The sequence below is a fragment of the Phasianus colchicus genome, chromosome 1 (assembly GCF_987193195.1).
Source record: "Phasianus colchicus chromosome 1, bPhaCol1.hap1.1, whole genome shotgun sequence".
In the NCBI taxonomy this organism is placed as follows: Eukaryota; Metazoa; Chordata; class Aves; order Galliformes; family Phasianidae; genus Phasianus; species Phasianus colchicus.
The window spans coordinates 165,553,038-165,572,435 of record NC_143436.1 but is presented as its reverse complement, the minus strand read 5'-3'; positions in this window follow the sequence as shown (position 1 = coordinate 165,572,435).

Here is a 19,398-nt window from a genome sequence, read left to right as displayed (position 1 = left end):
ACTACCAAGCAAATCTACTCCTTGCTTAGCATGGAACTTTTTTTATGGCATTTTGCTGATTTTTCCTTATACAATTTCTACTTTAAAGGATTCATCTGCTTCCATTTAGTGCAAGCAATTTAATTTCCATATATATGATTATATACTTAGTGATGCTTGAGATTTCTTTGGGATGACTGCTTTCTGCATAATGTAAAGTAACAGAAATGTGGGAGAGAAGGAATAAGGCATGTCTTGGTTTCCCTTCTTTTATTCTTGCCAGGGTAAGAATACTGGCCATAATATTAATCATAACTGTAAAAATATTAACAATGATCATAAAATTGAGAAATAGATCAAAATTAATGTAATTAAACAAATGAATGGGACTCAAGGAAATAAGAGAGTTTTGGCTTGCCAGTTTAGTTATTTGTGTTCAGCCAACAGGGAAAATGGCTAAACTGTGGGAGCAAAGGTTATTTTAGTTAATTAAATGTACTCTTTTTTATTTTGTTCATTAGAACAAGAAGTGTATTATTTGGCTAATCATTACACTTTTTTAAATCTGTGCAGTGCAAACATTTGTGAAAATCAATGGTATAAGATACTGACAGGAAAGTATACTTAGAGTGTTCAGCACTATAGAGAGTGAGTTAGGGGATGCAGGGTAAACATGGACTGGCTGTAAAGGAAGCTAAGACAAAAGAATGTAACAAGCAGGATGTGCAGTAGATAAGGGTTAACCATTGTATAGGAATGTGAGTAAAGAGAGGACAAGATAAGGGTTAACTATTGTATAGAAATGCAGGTAAGCAGAATATGAAGCCAGATAAGAAAAGAACATCTTGAAACTTGATTGTAAACTTGAAGAAAACAACACACAAGGAACAGGTCGTGATCAGGTTACTTTATTTGAAGACAATGAGCCTTCATCCCATGACCACCAGAAGGAGACCCCACTGCCCATGGTGCATGTGCAAGAGGGAGGGACCATATGTTGATGGGTTCTCGGAAATGTAATGAATATGTATACGAATTCCGGGAAAAACACTGATTATGTATTAGTTCAGCCTATATCTGTACCAAGCGTTTGTCTTACGGTGTGCAAGTTCAGAGGAGCTATTCCCCTTGCACCCAGCTTGGCACCAAATGCTGAATAAAAACATACTCTATAACTCTGGGTTATAGAGTTTGATTTCGTAAATCAAGAGAACATGAGATTCTCTGTCATACTGAATGTTATTTATCACTGACTTTTCTTTTTTAAACAGGAAGAGATTATAGAGCAGATATAGAAACTGTCAGGGATATAGCTCCCGTTATTCTCTGCTCCCCAAAAATATGAAATGTATGTTTGCAAATGTTGTTGTATGCATATTATGGTTTATTGGTACAGTCTAGGCAAATAGCCAAGATGTATGATATTTGGCTTACAGGGAAAAACAAAAGAAACAGCAACAACAGAAATAGAAAAAACAGATGTCTATGTCTCGCTCCAATTTATAGGAGGAAGATGGGGTTCTTTTAATATCTGTATACCCGGTGTGAGATTAAGAAACAACAGTTCAAATGCTGCTCCAACTAGTTTATTATAAATCTTAATCAGGGAGACAGGGAAGGGAAGGAGGGCGATAGAAAAGATAGGAAAGAAGCAAGGAAATAGTCACCACCAGGATCCAGCAAGAGTCCCGCTGCACGCTGTTTTGAAGGTCTGAGGCAAAAGCAGCAGGGGGGGAAGAGCAGCAGCAGTGTGGCCGGCCTTGGGCAGCAAGCAGGTAGCAGAAAGAAGTCGCAGAGCTAATTCGGGAGGAAGCAGCAGGACTCAGGTAGCAGGTCCAGGAGAGTCTATCAGCATGCAGGAATTCTGTAGTGAGGAATCTGATGGAAGACACTTTGGTTCTTCTTCAGCATGCAAGTCCAGGAGGGAGAGAGGCAGGTTGTGAGGAAACAACTTCTTCTTCATGAGGAATCTGTTGCCAGAAAACCTACGTTCTCCTTCATGAGGAATCTGTTGCCAGAAAACCTAAACCTCGTGGTTATACGTCCCCTTTTTATCCTTCTTCTTTTGCCAGCCTACCTAACATTCCTAGGTGCTTGGCTAAGAGTCATGTGAGTACCCCCTGAGATGGCCAGCTTCCTCGAGATAAACCCACACAAAAGACGGCTTCACAGCCATTAAGCTGCAGCTTATCTCTCTCTCTCCTTGTCCCTGGCCTTGTCCATCTGTGTCCCTCAGACAAAGGATTTCACAACCCTTGCCCAGGACTAGATTGGACTTGTCCAACGGTGTCCCCAGCAAGCTTTGAGACAAAGAATAATCTCTTACGGTCTAATAGATCTTTTCCTCTTTCAATGTGACCTTCCAAAATTCCTCAGGAATTAGTGCCAAGATCTCCAAGCAGAGATCTCAATTATGACTCCTTACCATATTGTCTTTCTCATTCCATTACACTTCACAGTGCCTAAGTATAAAATTTCAGGCTAACTTAGAGAAAATAAGAAGATTTCCATTTACCTTCTAATATCCATGGATAATTCCTTTTGTTGCCCCAGATAATTCCCAGATATTTCCTTCCGTTTTTCCAGCAATGACTCCTAGAGAATAAGCCAGATGTGTTCTTGAAGTTGGTACTTTTTTCTGACTTACAGCAAGGAATAAGACTTAATGAGGATTAGAATAATGAGGACACTCAGGATGATTTTTTTTGTTGCTGTTGTAGGTTTTTCTTTTTTTTTTCTTTTTTTTTCTTTTTCTTTTCTTTTTTTTTTTTTTTCTAAGAAAACTATAAGATACCTGTCTAATCTCATAAAGCCTTGAACAGGTGTCTGAATTGTATACAACCTGATTCATTCAATAATCTGCTTGTATGTGTAAGAACTATTAAATAAAATATTACAAAATCAAACAACGACATGCTTGGAATGTCCAAACATTTTATGTTTATGTGTGAAAGTCTAAGGTATATGCATTGTAAAATTTCTGCAAATGTGCAAAGCCCGCAATAGTTTTACTCAAAACTCTGTAACAGAAGCATCTATAATTACTCTTATATTACCATTTGAACTGCAGCAGGAAATTGTGAAAGAGGTTCCAAAATTGTTAGGAGTTTAATTGTAATTGTATGTATTTGAATTTTAAATATGCTTATTGGTCTGAATCATGAGTTTTATTAGGGCCAGACTGGAACATTTAATTGCAGTAAATGGAGACTGTCCCTATCATGTTTGCAGAAAAGTCCCTTAACCCAAGCAGGCAGCAGATGCTTCTACTGCTGCTGAATACAACCTGTTCTGCTCCATCAGTTCTTATGCCTGTAAGAGTCAATCACTGGTTGATGGTGCCCTCCTTTTTCATCCCTTCCCCCCAGAGAACTAGTGAAGCAAAGTACTCACTGAAATTGTGAACACTAGTAACAGCTTCGGTTTAGAAAAGAATTTGAACCAGGAAGAATCTATCTTCCTGTAGAATGAAAATTCAAACCATGCACACAAAATTTATGGTTTAAAGAAACAAATACCAAAAAAGCATTATATTGATTCAGATTATTATTATTATCATTATTAGTAAAGAGTTTCCTTTTTCTTTCCTCAAGCATATATTTCATTTTTAAAAAAGTAGGATTCATGTGATAGTGAGGTACATAGAAGTGTGAATCTCATTTGAACATTGATATATAAGGTTGTTGTTGTTTTTTGTTTGTTTTGTTTTTTTAAATAGAGATATTTTCTGTATAACAAATGGGCTCTTTGAGATAATGGCTTGCTGTACAAGAACTTATCACATGTAAAGAGATTCAAAGAAAGGAAAAAGAAGAAAATAATAAGAAACAAAAAAAAAAAAAAAAAAAAAGAAAGAAACTTATATGTTAGCTATGGATTTTCCTTTCTGTTTGTCTACTATTCTAAAAAAGTGGCCTTTTCTTCTTCTCTACAAATTCTCTAGATTCTCTAGATTGCTTTCCTATATTGCCTTACTGAAAAACAAGCAAACAAACAAACAAACACACACACAAAAGACTGAAGTTTAGTAGAGCTGTGTAGCTATCTGTAGTACCGTACTGTCTTATTATCTCAGTAAAAGGAAATCCTCATTATGACAGTGTCAGTAGTAGTAGACATTTTATGGATGGACACAAAGACACTATGTAAAATTAAGCTTTAGATGCTCTAATGTAAATCTGCCTAAAATGCTAACCTGTGTATCCATATCATATCCATGATTATATTTTTTAAAAAAGCTTGAGATCAGAAAATGGTCAGCAGTGTTAATGTGAAAAGATAATGTTTATAACAAGAACTTGATTAAATTCAAGATTAGGAGCTGATTAGTGATTGGTGATTAGTGATCAGATGGAGTCAAGGTAGTCCAAATTTATGTCACTTTATTTTAAGCTCTTTAATGAACTAAGAATTTAGGCCACATCATTTTGCTTCCCCTAGGACAGAAAAATATCTCCTTATCCTCAGAAATTACTTAACTCACTAAGAGTACACTCCTATATATGTCTCTCATTCCTGACTGTAAAGCAAAATAAGAATATCTAGATTTCCAGGTTAAAATGTGCTGTGAAGCAGACTTTGCCTTGTGGTCAAAGGGTACAAGATGTCTTGTGCCATGCTGATGACAATCAAAAGCTTTAATTCTTGTAAGAAAATTATTGGAGACATCCACAATAGAGCCAGAAAGTCAAATAAAATGTTTAACTTAGCAGTTTTATCGACAGCTTTTGGTCATTGAATAATACTGTGAAATACTATTCTACATTCACATTACACTCTGAGACTACAATTCTGATTGAGATAATTTCCTATTGTAGAATAAGTTTGGCAATACTCACAAGGGTAAACAAAAAGTAGGAAGAGCATATACCTGGCAGACAGGAAATAAACTTTACTGAGAGACAAAGAGAACTACCTATCTAAACTAGACTTTTGAAAGAAGTGTACAGAAAGATACAGTATGTGGTGCATGGAATAATAAACTGCTCATAAATCTTTCTTCAATGCTTATTTCCATTTTTAATGTATCCTTATTTCCATTTTTAATGTAAAGTTCTTTGAGCATAGACGAAACACTTTTCACTACTTTGCTTTTCTCACTATTGCCTTTAATTGAGGTTGCTCTTCACAGAATCACAGAATCACAGAATTGCCAGGGTTGGAATGGACCTCAAGGATCATGAATCTCCAACCCCCAACTCTTGGGGCAGGCTCTTCAGCTTGACAAATTTAAACTGGTGAACTTTGCTTGTAGCATAACTGGCTTTCCTATTACTACACATTTGAAATGATGGGCAATAATATTAAGAAGTATATATTAGCAATAGGATTGAATACAAGTAAATTCAGAAAAAAAAAAATGTGTAGAAAATATCTGAGAAAAAAATGAAAACAAAAGATGTAAATGGAATCTGGATACCAATTATGATCAGTAATCTCTAAATTGGCTCTGAAAATAATTGTGGGCATATATTGCTTTTGACTCATGTTTGGCTAATTCAAAAAGAATTAGACGTATAAAAGCTTTTTGATAAGGCAGAACTAGCAAAGTTATGAGAAATAAACTAGATTGTCCATGATGTGGAATGTTGGTGCTTCAGTTAATAAGTCTGTTTTCCGAATCAAACACATTGCAGTGATATTAGGCACCTCCTATCACAACATTCAAAATGGCAGTTAGTTAGAAACACAAGGCAATTTTACCTATCACATAAAATTTCTTGTTATCTTAAGAACCTTAATACATTTTGACAATCTGTCATCAAGCAATCTAGTTTTCAATATAGCTTTTCTGGCTTAAGCCTTCACAACAGCTGGAGTCCCATACAAGGAACATCCACTGCCCTGAAATCACTGTTCTTCCTTTTAATGTACTCCACAGGTTACCAGCATAAAAGGCAGTTACACTTTTTCTCTTTGAGAAAGAGACTGATTAAACTATTGCATACCTTTGGTACAATGAAAAACCTGTTTAAAAAGGACATGCTACATCAGAACTTAATTTTCACTGTGTTCACATTATGTAAATCAGTATCAGACAAGAAAAACTTGCTTTTACATATTTTTACTATGCTTAAAATTAATCTAATTAAGAACTACCTGAAGGAAATTTCTCACTTAGAAGCATACAAATATATGTTTATTTGTTTCTCATTCTACAGTTCAGTAGCTTTGGGTTTCTTCCTTCTGCACCGCTTTTGAACAATATTTAAACAGTCTGTTGAATTTAACTCCAAATTGAGAGACCTAAATTTTACTTTCTACATATGAACTAGGAATCAAAATTCTCAGGACAGTTAATTACATAGTCAAGAAAGTAAAGGAAATGTGTTAACATACTCAGTTCACTATGAAGTACATATATATATGGAGTCAGCTGACTGTTTCCGTGTTCCAATTTTTGCCTTCTGCCTTTTGTTCTACTATTGCTCACCTTTGAAAAGAGTCTTGTAGTGGAATTCTAAGGTCACAGCCTGAAACAATGGATGAGCTACCTGAGTGTCTGGAGCAGGGTGGGGGGGTGGAGGTCTAGAGCCACCCCTTCTGTCTCCAAGATACTTCCCAGGCAATCTGAGTCAGCTTCAGCTTGTCCCTTTCTCCAAACTGTTACCGGGAGAGGTGAGGTAATTCCTCTTTGATATCTTTTCCTCTAGTGCCTATTTCTCAAATAAAGGCTCTGTCATTGCCTTAATTTTCTCTACAAGTCTGCACCATGGATTTGACTCCTGAACTTCTTCCACCTCCCTCGGCCCATGAATTTGTGTGTCAAGTTTGCCTAGATTGTCTCTGACCATATCCTCCTCTACCAAAGGGAAGTCTTTCCTTCCCCAGACTCTTTTTCTTACCTCCAGGGTCCGAGGTTTCCAAGGGTCAGTCTTAGCAGTAATGACTGATGCATCATTTCAGGTATCTTATGATGTCTGAGTCATCTTCAAGGGCTTATAGATATGGTAGAGGACCTATAAAACAGCTACATTTATGTGGCAAATGGAAACCAGATAGAAATCCCTCGATCATAGCAAACAATAACAAACATCTCCAATGTGCACCAATAAAGTGTTGTGTGTGGCACGCTTAATTCACAGAATCACAGAATTGCAGAATTATAGGGGCTGGAAGGGTCCTCTACAGATCATCAAGTCCAGCCTTCCTGCCAAAGCAAGTTCCCTGGAGCAGGTTGCACAGGTAGGTGTCCAGGCGGGTGACCAGCCTGTTCCAGTGCTCTCTCACATTTATTGTGAAGAAGTTCTTACACACATTTGTGTGGAACTTCCTATGCTCCAGTTTGTGGATGTTTCCCCTTGTCCTATGGCCACCGTAGGACATCACTGAAAAGACTCTGGCCTCATCCCTTTTGATTCCAGGCCTTGGATATAAGGACATAATATATAATAGAATATAGAATAATGGGTATAAAAGAAATTCAGACAAGTCAACATGTAGATACCTGCATTTGTACTCCTAAATTAAGGTGCCTTCAAACTGAAGTTGCATTCAGTTATTACTTGAATTATTCAAATAATGTTTAAAAATAATAGTATTTTTCATAGTCTATAACTAATTCAATTATACTATACATGCCACATTTTTCCTCATTTTAATTTTGAAAGTCTCACTTTTCTGCCCTAGCACCATTTATATTTCTCAATATTTTTTAAAATAATTTTTAATCTCTCTCTCTCTCTCTCTCTCTATTATTATTATTTTAATTCTAGAAACACGTGTATCTTGTAAAAACAGTTCTACACAGGTTACCACTGATTTTCTTCATAGTTATTTTCTAAATGTATTCTAATTTGTATCTAAACTTTCCTGTATATTCTAGGAACTGTGTACATGGTTACTGCACCTGTACTGAAAGACATGCGTTAGCTGAGTATGATGCACAAAAAAATAACTTTCATCCTTAAAATAACTACTTAAAGGCTATTTATGATAAAAAACAAGAAATCATGGAATCATTTAGGTTGGGAGAAATATCTCGAGGTAATTTAGCTAAAATCTGTGCTCAAAGGAAGGCCAGCTTCATCACTAGAGCACTGTGTAGCAAGGTATTGATGTGGATTTTATACTAAGAGTCTATGTGAATTTTATAAAAGCTACTACAAATTTTGTGATTTCAAATAAATATACTGAATTTAATTCAAATTCCTAACTGCAATGAAAACAATAAGCAGTTAAAAATGTTGATTTATTATATTAATTAGCATTAAATTAGTTTAATTTAGTTATGTTTGACAGGAGGAATTTTAAAGGTGTTCTTTTGGTTCAACCCAGCAAACAGCTAAGCTCCATGCAGCTGTTCACACTCTACCTCCACAACAAAACTGGGAAGAGAATTGGATAAAAGGAAAAATTTGTGAACTGACATACAGATGGTTTAATAAGACAGAAATTAGAGGGCATAATAATACTACTAATAATGAGAAAATAATATACAAACCAAGTGATGTACAGCACAATTGCTCGCCACCCACTGACTGATACCCACTCAGTTCTCGAGCAGGGGTCACCCTCTCAGCCAGCTTCCTCCAGATTTATTGCTGAGCATGATGTAATATGGTATGGAATGTCACTTCGGCCAGCTGGGGTCAGTTTTCCTGGGTCTGTACCCTCCCACCTTATTCTGTATCTCCAGCTTCATCACTGTCATGAAAGCATGAGAAAAGTCCTTGACTTAGAGTAAGTATTGCTGTCTAGCAACTAATACACCAGTGTTTTATCAACATTATTCTCACTCTAAATCCAAAACATGGCAAGTACTAAGAACAAATTAACTATATCACAGTAAAAATCAGAACAGAGTTATAAGAATTAAATGTAAATATGTATAGCACATAGAACTGGAAATACTGGATTTATATTACTGTTTCATATTCAGTAAAATTGTTTTATGGAAATTAAGATAAAATATATGGAAACATTCTCATTTACCCCTTCTCTTCCCACTTTTGCAACAAAAAGCTTCAATTTTCTCTTTCAGTTCTTTTTTTAATAGTTTAGAAATATTTCATGATTTATCCTTATTTTTTTCCAACCAAGGTCAAACTACAATTAACTTTCAGCAACATTTCACTCCATTACACATATAAACTGATAAGGCAGAAGTTCCTAATCTGGCACCAGAAATATAGGAAGAAATAAATATACATAGAAAGATTTTTATTTTATATACACTTTATATGTTTGTATTCATGCATGGCTGATTTCAAAGAACTATCATTCAAGTTCACCTTTGGAAATAGGAATATCCCTGATAACAAGTGTCAAGTTCTACTTCCTTGGAAATAAGGAGTTGTGGAAGTTCAGAGTGAGATGAACGGAACAATTCATGCCTCTTAGAGAGTTTGTTCTATTTTGCTTCCTGTCTCAGGCAGAACATAGTTCATCAGCTTACAGTGTCCTTATGTGCTTGAGGTTACATCTCTTGAAACTCTAGAGGATTGAACCAAACAAAAATAATAATAATAATAAAAACCCCTTAGAATCATGGAGAACAAATATTTAAGGACCATTGAATTAGGATCATGGGAAACACACGGTTGTATGTACAACAAAATAAACAGATATGCATCTAGGGGACTAATCTGAGTTCCTCAAAACATTTACAGTTCTTCAAAACATTTCCCTTACCTTCCCTACCCTACCCTCTCTCTACCCTTTCCCTTTCCCACACCATAAAAAGTAAACAAATTGTACAGAGTAAATATTATTGAAAATTTGAAAATATCAAGTAAGAATCATTTGCTCTTAAGGGCTAAAGTGCAGATACAATCATGTCTATATCATCAATATAATATTCTGTGACTTGCTTATGTACAGTTAGTGTGAATTAGAAGCTGTTAAGGTTTTAGGGGCTGCCATGACATTTACTGAATGCAAAATCCTACAAATAAAGACCAGATCCTGTAGCTATACCTCACATGTTTACAAAGACTCCCTGCAAAGTGCAAATATGTGTATATGTATCACTTATCCCTCTTATTTAAAAAAAAAAAAAAAAAAAAAAGTGCTTATCTATTTACCTTTGCGCTTTCAGTAATTCAGAAAACTTTAGCTAACATAAATGAATTAAAAAAAAACCAGAAGTCTTTAATAGCCACATACAATTGACCATGTGGCTTGGGAGATTAAGTTACTATTCCTGTTATAATAATGTTACTGTTAAGCAATATAAAAATATTTAAATTATATTACAAAGGAATATTGACTAAGTTACACATAACATGTATGTCATTAGTATTCAGTGGGAGTTGAGTCCATAACTGTTCTTCATGCTTTTGAAAGTCTCTCTATCTCTCTCTTTTGTTTGTTTGTTTGTTTCCCCTCCTGGAAGACATTTACAGCATGCTCTAAGTTAATCAAAGTCAATTGAAAGTTTCTCATTTGGTCAGGAGTCTTTAGATGTGTCCAAGTTTGTTCCTACCGGTGACAACATGAAGATCTGTTGACTTCTGTCTTCAGGACAAGTCCCTAAAGTACCTTTCTTCTTACAGTATGCACCATTTTCTTTGATATGTTATTTTCGACAAAATACTCACAGTTATATAGTTTACCTGCAAATAGACCATGTGTTTCCAATAATTTCATTCTATTACCAGAATTCTGGGTGATCTCATTGTATTTCTAATGTTTAACTTAGCATTCTGGTAGTTCTTCCTCCAATTCACTAAATAGAGCATTAAAGGGAAGAAAATACTCTTCTACTTACCACCCCTTAATATTTTATGCTTACCATACACTCACTGAATGTGTTTAAAAAAATTCCTTCTTGTAAGTGTGTAATACCCTGCAGGTAAAGTAAGAGTGTAAAAAAAAAAAAAAGGAAATGTACAGTGAAAGTCCATATTTATTACTGTGAAGTACTTGATTATTTTCCAATAAAAAATACCCCATTTACTTTTTAGTTTTGACTGCAAGTTCCTGAAACAATATAAACAAGGGCTGTGTTTAAAATTATTGTTATTCTTGAACATTTCCTCTACTTAATTTACTGTTCCATATCAAATTTTTTTATTATCTTATCATTCAGTGAAGAAAATACTCAGTTCCAGATGAATAAAACTGATTTTTTAAATCAGTGGCATACAAGACTTTAATATTCATAGTAATTGGGTTGAGCAATAGACTGAAATGATATGATACCAAAAAACATAATTCAGAGTTTTTGTTTAAAAGGATTATTTTTATATATTGCTTCCTTGATATGCAACAACAGTAGCAGAATTTGTTTCTTTTTACTAGCTCTGTATTTATGGACCAAAAACATATTATTAAGGGCACTCTGTCATTTCTGAAAATAACATTTATGAAAATATAAAAATATTTTAGCTTTCTTGAAGATACTTAAAGTACTTCAACTCCCATTTAAGTTCTGAAAGACTGCAATAAGGTCTTCCTGAAGCCTTTTCTTCTCCATCTGAACAACTCCAACTCTCTCAGCCTGTCTTCATAGGAGAGATGCTCCAGCCTTCTGAGCATCTTCATGGCCCTCCTCTGTACTCATTCCAGCAGTTTCACATCCTTCTTGTACTGGGGACTCCAGAGCTGAATGGAATATACCAGGCTGCTGGCCATATTTCTTTTGATGCAGTTGGTTTTCTGGGCTGCAAGTGCATATTCCTGAGATATGTTCAGTTACCCATCAACCAACATCACCTCAGAACTGCTATCAGTCTCATTCCCATGTCTGTTTGAGATTGCCCAAGCTGGATGCAGAATCTGGTACTTCACCTTACTGAACTCCAAGAGATTCACATGGACCCATGGTGCTAAGAGAGCATTAAATTGAACTTCAAACATACATACAATCAACATTACCATAATAAGCAGTAAGTAGTCTTCAACAGTAGGAAATATGTAACTGTTATACTAAAAAATAAATATATATTTTTAAATCTCTGAATCTAATTACTTTTCAGAGTATTTTCCTACATTTTATCAATTAGTTTTAATATGGTTAGAAGATTTGTAGAGGTCTAAGTGACCAGGTCAACCTGAACTGTAGAGTTATTTGTAAATACCTCCTAGAACCCAAAGTAATTTTCATACAAATGATTATTTATCAATGAATTCTTCCACGTCTTCTCAATTCTCTCTCTCTCTCTCTCTCACCCCCCCCCCCCCCCCCCCCGCCCATGATATATTTCTCTACAAGTTTAAATTTTCCTTATCATTTTGCAAGTAGAGCAATTCTTAATCGGTTAGTACACATCTATTGAGCCAAATGGGTTTCCATATGGCATTTCTTTTGATGACTGTGCCATATTCAGTACCTTACTCATGTGCATGTCTGTGTAATCAAGTGTTTTATCTTTAATTTTGTGCACTGATCTGTAGAAGATACCTCTGAGTGCATTAGCACATTTGTCTTTTGTCTATCATTAGCTTGGAGAATAGCATGTTCACACATTCTCTAATTGAGTAGTTAATTAGTCTAAGAGAGGGTATGGTAACATATAGTGTCTTCTGTCACAAACAGTAGGAAAATCTTGTCTTTGGTACTGTACATTTTATTGCCATAAAGAAGCAAAGTGAAATACATCTGGAGAAATTCAAAGAAAGAAATTGGAGAATAATAAAAGAAAAAATAAAATAAATAATAATAATAATAATAAACTTAAAAACCACCCTGGGGGAAAGAAAACAAACAAACAAACATAAAATTAACCAAAACAATAAAAACAAACAAACAAAAAAAGGGACATTTTAAAATTCTATCATTGTTCATCTGATTCAAGAATATCATAAAATAAGAAAGCTACTTGTCTAGAGTGCTCTAAGCAGATGGGATTTTGTTGATTTATTTATTGTTACTTCAAAGAATCATTCCAACTTCTAACAAAGCTTTAATAGATAAATATATCTGAAGATGCAAACCTCAATATCAAATACTTAAGATTAACCAAGATTCATTACTCACTTGATATAAAAGATGCAGTTACGATTCTATAGCGTAGCATTTTTCTGCCCATAAAAATATAGGGAATTTGCCATTTTATATGAGGCTAAGTGCAATTATGGAATATAGGATGAATAAGCATATGTAAATATGAACTGAACTTTTGGCTTATATCTTGTATCACTTAAGTGTTAGCTATCTATTACATCTTTTCATATGGGATAGTTGACTCACTTTTTTAAGGCCTTCGTGTTTATAAAGTGCACTTTTATTTCTGTTATAGATAAGTGATTATTTCTTTGCTTTCATCTATATTTATTTGCAAGGAATAATAGCTGTCTGTGTTCTAAAGAAAAATGAAGCTTATTGGCAATGTAAAACTTTTCAGTTTTCCAATATTGGATGAAACTATCATTAAAACTATCTTACTAATTTTGAAAAGGAAACAGGAAAAAGATCCTCATTATTAATATTTCTCTGTGAATCTGTAATAATTTGACTGCTTACAAGGAACTGAAAGAGTTAAGCATGACTCAGGGACATCTTTCACTTTTTCATTCTGAAGATGTGCAAACAGGCAGGACCACCTTTTTCTAAGAGTGCAGAGCATTGATTTTGAGGGTGATTAGCATCACAGTTTGTTGTTGAGGCTAGAAAATATGATGTGTTCTTCGTCTGAGCTTATTTTCACAGTTTGAACAGAAAAAAGAAAATCCAGTTCTAGAAACATATCAACATTTTGAAAATAGATTTTAAATAATTGCTTAAAAATTAACTTACTAGGGTCTACCATGAAACAAGGAAGTTAGTATTTTGCAAAAAGGGTAAAAACAAAAACCATACAAAACTATAAAATAAATTTATAAAGATTTCATTTGGAAACCTCACACACATGAACACTTTGTAAAGCTGACTTCTTTATCCATGAAAAGTGTTTACTGTGCATGTGCATACAGAGTAAAGTTTTATTGTATCATCTTCAATATTGTATGCAGTGCATCATTTTACTGCCCCATACTGCATTGATCCACACAGCAATGCTGAATAAACATTTATGATGAGAACAGGTTAATGGTCTTCTAAACCTCCCATTCTATTTAATCTTTAATTAATTAAATAGAAGAGATAATATACAAATACTCTTTGTTTTCTTGTTTGCTTGTTTGATTTCTGTGTTTACAGCAACACACAAAAATACAATCTCGACAATATGTTTTCTCAGTTGTGTAAATAATAGTCTGTTAATATATACACTGTCATGGATTCCTATCATACTCAGTGGCTCTCCTTGTCAGAATTTAACAGATACATTGAAGTCTGAAAGACATTAATGGTAACAATACTGTTTAGACTTGCTATTTTCTACTAAGTAAAAGGAAAAATAAATTAATAAATCCATATACAAAAATATTATAGACAATAGACAGAACTTGAATGTTTTCTTTATTTTTATAGTGTTCTGTATTTATCTGATTATAATCACTATGTAATTTACAAAAACAGATTCAAAAATGAGCAGTCACAAATAAACACCTACCAATGTATATGAAAGTTCATATAGTCAAAAAATAGTATGTCCAGTAATAGTGATAGAAGAAGCATCATTTTATTATGACAAATATAATTCAGCCCTTGTTGTGCCTTAGTAAAATATGCAACAGATAGTGCCTATCACTATTATCTAACATATTGTTATATGATCAGTAAAAGGAAGATTAGAATCTTTTAAAACTTACACAAATATGTGTGTGGGGTTGGGGGGGGGGGGGGGGGGGAGGGAGGGTGAAAGAAATTCTGATATTACTTTTTGTGAAAGAAAAAGAATCTAAAATAAAAAATAAATAAATAAATAAATAAATAAATAAATAGATAGATAGATAGATATTAACTACATTACTTAAATTATTCTATTTAGTAGGCTCTGCATCTCATGTTATCTTTTAATAGAAAAATATCATGTTGCAAGAAAATTTCAAAATATTGCAAATACAGTTATACAGTTTACTTCCAAAAAAGCAAAACCGTATTCTTTATAATACATATATATAGGCTAGAGAGTTTGGTGGAGAGGAAGTTTATGATATTCAACAAGAGTAAATGTTGAGTCACAGAATCACAGAATCACAGAATTGTAGGGGTTGGAAGGGACCTCCAGAGATCATTGAGTCCAAACCCCCTGCCAAAGCAGGTTCCCTACACCAGGTCGCACAAGTAGGTGTCCAGATGGGTCTTGAATATCTCCAGAGAAGGAGACTCCACAACCTCCCTGGGCAGCTGTTCCAGTGCTCTGTCACCCTCACTGTAAAGAAGTTCTTGCACACATTTGTGCAGAACTTCCAGTGCTGCAGTTTCTGGCCATTTCCCCTTGTCCTGTCTCCACGCACTGCTGAAAAGAGTCTGGCCTCGCCACTCTGTCTCCCACACCTTAGATATTTATAGACCTGGATCAGGTCCCTTCTCAGTCTTCTTTTCTCAAGGCTAAACAGACCTAGTTCACTTACCCTTTCTTCATAGGGGAGATGCTCCAGGCCCTTCACCATCTTTGTGGTCCTCTGCTGGACTCTTTCCAAGAGATCCCTGTTTTTTTTGTACTGGGGAGCCCAGAACTGGACACACTTGGGAGGAATTACCTCATGTATCAGTGAAGGTTAAGGGTTAAAAAGGAGCTCCACAGAGAAGGACCTGAATGTACTGGCAGACAATGGGTTGGCTGTTAGCCAGCATGTGCCCTTGTGGCCAAGAAGGCCAATGGTATCCTTTAGTGCATTAAAAAGACCATGGTCAGCAGGTCAAGTGAAGTATTCTCCCCCTCTGCTCTGCCTTAGTGAGAACACATCTGGAGTACTGTTTCCAGTTCTGGGCTCCTACGTTCAAGACAGGAAACTTCTAGAGAGCATCAGATGGAAGATTTGAAGGTGTCATCACAAAGATTATGTGGGACCTGGAGCATCTCCCTTATGAGGAAAGATTGAGATATCTGGGACTGTTGAATCTGATTAAGACTGAGGGAGCATCTTATCAATGCATACAAGTATCTACTGGGCAGAAACCAAGTGGATGGAGTCAGGCTCTTTTCAGCAGGGCCCAGTGATATAATATATGATATAATATGATATATGTGATAAAATGTGAAATATAAAAAGTTTCATTCCGGCCTTAAAAAAAACTTATTTGCTTTGAAAGTGAGAGAGCACTGGATCAGGCTGCCCAGAGAAGTTGTGAAGTCTGCTTCTCTGGTGATATACAAAACACACCTGCTTTCCTGTGCAACTTACTGCAGGGAACCTGCTTCAGAAGGAAGATTGAATTAGATGTTCTCTAGCTGTCCCTTCCATCACTTACAATTCGGCCATTCTGTGATTCTCTGATAATATACAGAATTGGAATTTGCATGCTTTGACTTGGGCAATAATTGCCCTATTTTTTTTCATAGAGAATTATTATTTATGGTTACAGAAAGACAAGTTCATTGTTCATGAAATTGTTTAAGGGACAAGAAAACATACTGGAGCCCTTTTGCATTCTTTTTACACTGCTTCTAATTCTTCATATAATCACTTAACCAAATAAGGTGCTTAGTTATCCAAGATCTGAACTCAGTTTTGTTAAAAATAAAATTAAGCCTGTAGGGTATATAAGCAAGATCAGGTGCAAATACTAAAGATTTCATCTGAGTACACAGGTTTTTTGTTTGCTTGTTTTTTCAGTGATTTCATTTGCTTGTTTGTTTTCAGACAATTGGTGGTTGAACAGTTTTTTGTTTGTTTGTTTATTTATTTATTCTGGTTTTTAGTTGGTTGAGTCTTTTTTTGTTTGTTTGTTGATTTTTAAATTTATTTTTATTAATTTATTCATTTGCTATTGAAAACTAGACCTATAACTATTTTTGCTAGGGGGAAGAAATGAAAATGGAGACAGGGAAGCAAATGAGAATAAGACAGAATGAGGCAGAAAGGGAGCAGGTGGCACTGTAAATTTACAACCTTTTATTCAGTTTTTATCTAAAAAAGAACTGTCCTTACTGCGGTGCTTGCAGCCAGAAATGCACTCCATCATTCCACTCTGAAACCCTAATAAGCCCAGATGTGTGATGGTCTCCAGCACTAAATCAGACTGTACTTCTAACATGACCTTCCCTTAGGCATCTCAATAATATCTCTAGCTCTGACTTCCTATGCACAAATTAAATCAAGGTACTTTAGACATATCTTCCTTAGCAATTTTACATATTGTCTAAAATAATGGACATCAAAGATTTTTCAGTTTCTGACTTACCCTTTTCCCAACTTGGATTGTTATGGTAATTTTGTGTTTATTCTTAAGATCTGAAAAGAGAAAGGAATACAATAGGGGGAAAAAAAAAAAAAAAAAAAAAAAAAAAAAAGTCCTTTGCATTCTAGGGATGTTAACTGAATAAATACCATATAAACTTCAAAAAATTCTTTTGTTGCATTTATAATCTCATTTAGGATGATTAAAAAAAAGGTGTGATAAAAGCATGCTATTCTTTTCACAAGCTCCTTCGTTTGTTATATGTATATATATATGTATATAGTTGGTGTTCACAATAAATAAGTTAAAACTAAGCTCCAAGGGACTATGCAGAGTTTTTGGTCAGTGCTTCCCTCAACAGGAAAAAAATTTGGCCTGCTCACTAAGCATTTCTCAAAACTGCCAAAATGAATAAATGGACAGAACACAAAACTTCTTGAGATTATGATAATCTCTAACTAGTTTATTGTTTCTATCTCCACCAGAGTCAGCAGGAAACATTCTCATCACTTCAATTTAAAGCAGCTTTCCATGTCTCAGTTTGGTGCGGAGATTAATTTTAGAATTTTATTCAATAAATAGTGAAAGGAGGGCATAGAAATTTCAGTAAAATTTCAGTGGCTTTTGTTGTTTTAGTATACGGGTAGAATTAGTGATTAGAACAAAAACTTCTCCAAAAAATTTTTCTTCGAAAACAAGTCATTCAAGAGACCACTTCTGAGTTCAAAGTTCTTCACAGAAGTCTAAATTAAGGGTGGATTTTATATGTCCTAATATGTTCTAACAATTTTGTGTTCTAGATTATTGGGCAGGGTGGGGGGGGAGAACTTTACACCCTGGAGGCTGGAGTCTCAGTCTCAGTTGAAGACAGACTTATGGCAGTGAATTTACTCCGTGTTACTACAACATGGGAATACCTTCTGGAGAACAAACTTACGCCCTTTCTTCCTTTCCTCCTACCCTTCACAGAATAAGTACTATCAGAAGGCTGATTGCTTGATCTTTCTCTTTTTGTCAAAAAAATAGCAAAGTTAGTGCTAGAATTTGGGACAAAAAGCTCAGAAAAAGTTTTAGTCAGTTGACTAATGTCTTGTTTGTAGTAAGGCACTTCAAAGGGTCTTTGTTTTACCTGGCTGCAGAATAGGAATATTTATAAACTTTACAGATGTTTTTCTGTAGAAAAAAAAAAAGATTCTTGCTGCACTATTAATTGCTGCATAAGACTCTGTAGGCAGTCAATACAATAACAGTTCCTAGTGCCTCTGAATACCGCCAGTCCTGTTTGTTTTTTTCCTTTGGGGAGGTGGGGGGTTTGGTTGATTGGTTTTAAATTATTATGTTTTTTGTTGTTGTTGTTGTTGTTGTTGTTTTAATTTACTTTCTCCAGGTCCCACATCAAAAAGGCTTATAACTGCTACCCCAATTTCAAATTATGATGACAAATTCTTTCTCAGATGTTACTTTTCCAGCAACTTGAATTATGTTCTGTAAACACCAATCATGAATTTACAGAATATTCACCACTTCAAAAGCATATGGCTTTACCAAGTCACACATGCAAGTATAATATAATAAGCTTGGTTTTCCTAAACTCTTAAATTATTTCTGAAAATAGTGTATTACTAACAAACATGAGATATTTATTAAATACAGGTGATGTATTAAAACACACAAAAATATTTTTTAACTTAAAAGTAAATTAAAACCATACATTTAATGTGTGCACAGATTAGCCCAGTCTTAGCAAACAATAGTCAACAGCTGTTTTTAATTTTTCTGGTCCAAACTGTTTTGAATCTTGACCTGATGAGCCATTTCAGCTACCTACCCAATCCCTAAATGTTTGACATTTTCTTCATTAGGATTAGCTTTTCTGATTGCCACAGTACAAGATAAACTGTTTTATTAAGAGAAAATGATAGTGCTGCCTCTCCATAATTGAATCTGGAAGATGTATCTGCTTTCTTTAGAATGACATATTCAGGAAGCCAAATATTCAACCTCAAGGGAACAGTTTTCTGTGCCTGAGAGATTCGGGTTGCAGAAGTATTCATTTTGCAGAAAATGTGAAGCTTTAGTCAAAACAGGCTTACTCACCTGATAAATAATGATGTCATACAGAAATAAATGTTTTTGCTAAAAATGTTTTTAAAATATGGTTTAGAGTACTAATTCAGAGAGAATGGGATAGGGAATGGTCCATTCATCACTCTCTGTTGTCTTATAAAGGTTACATTCCAAGACTA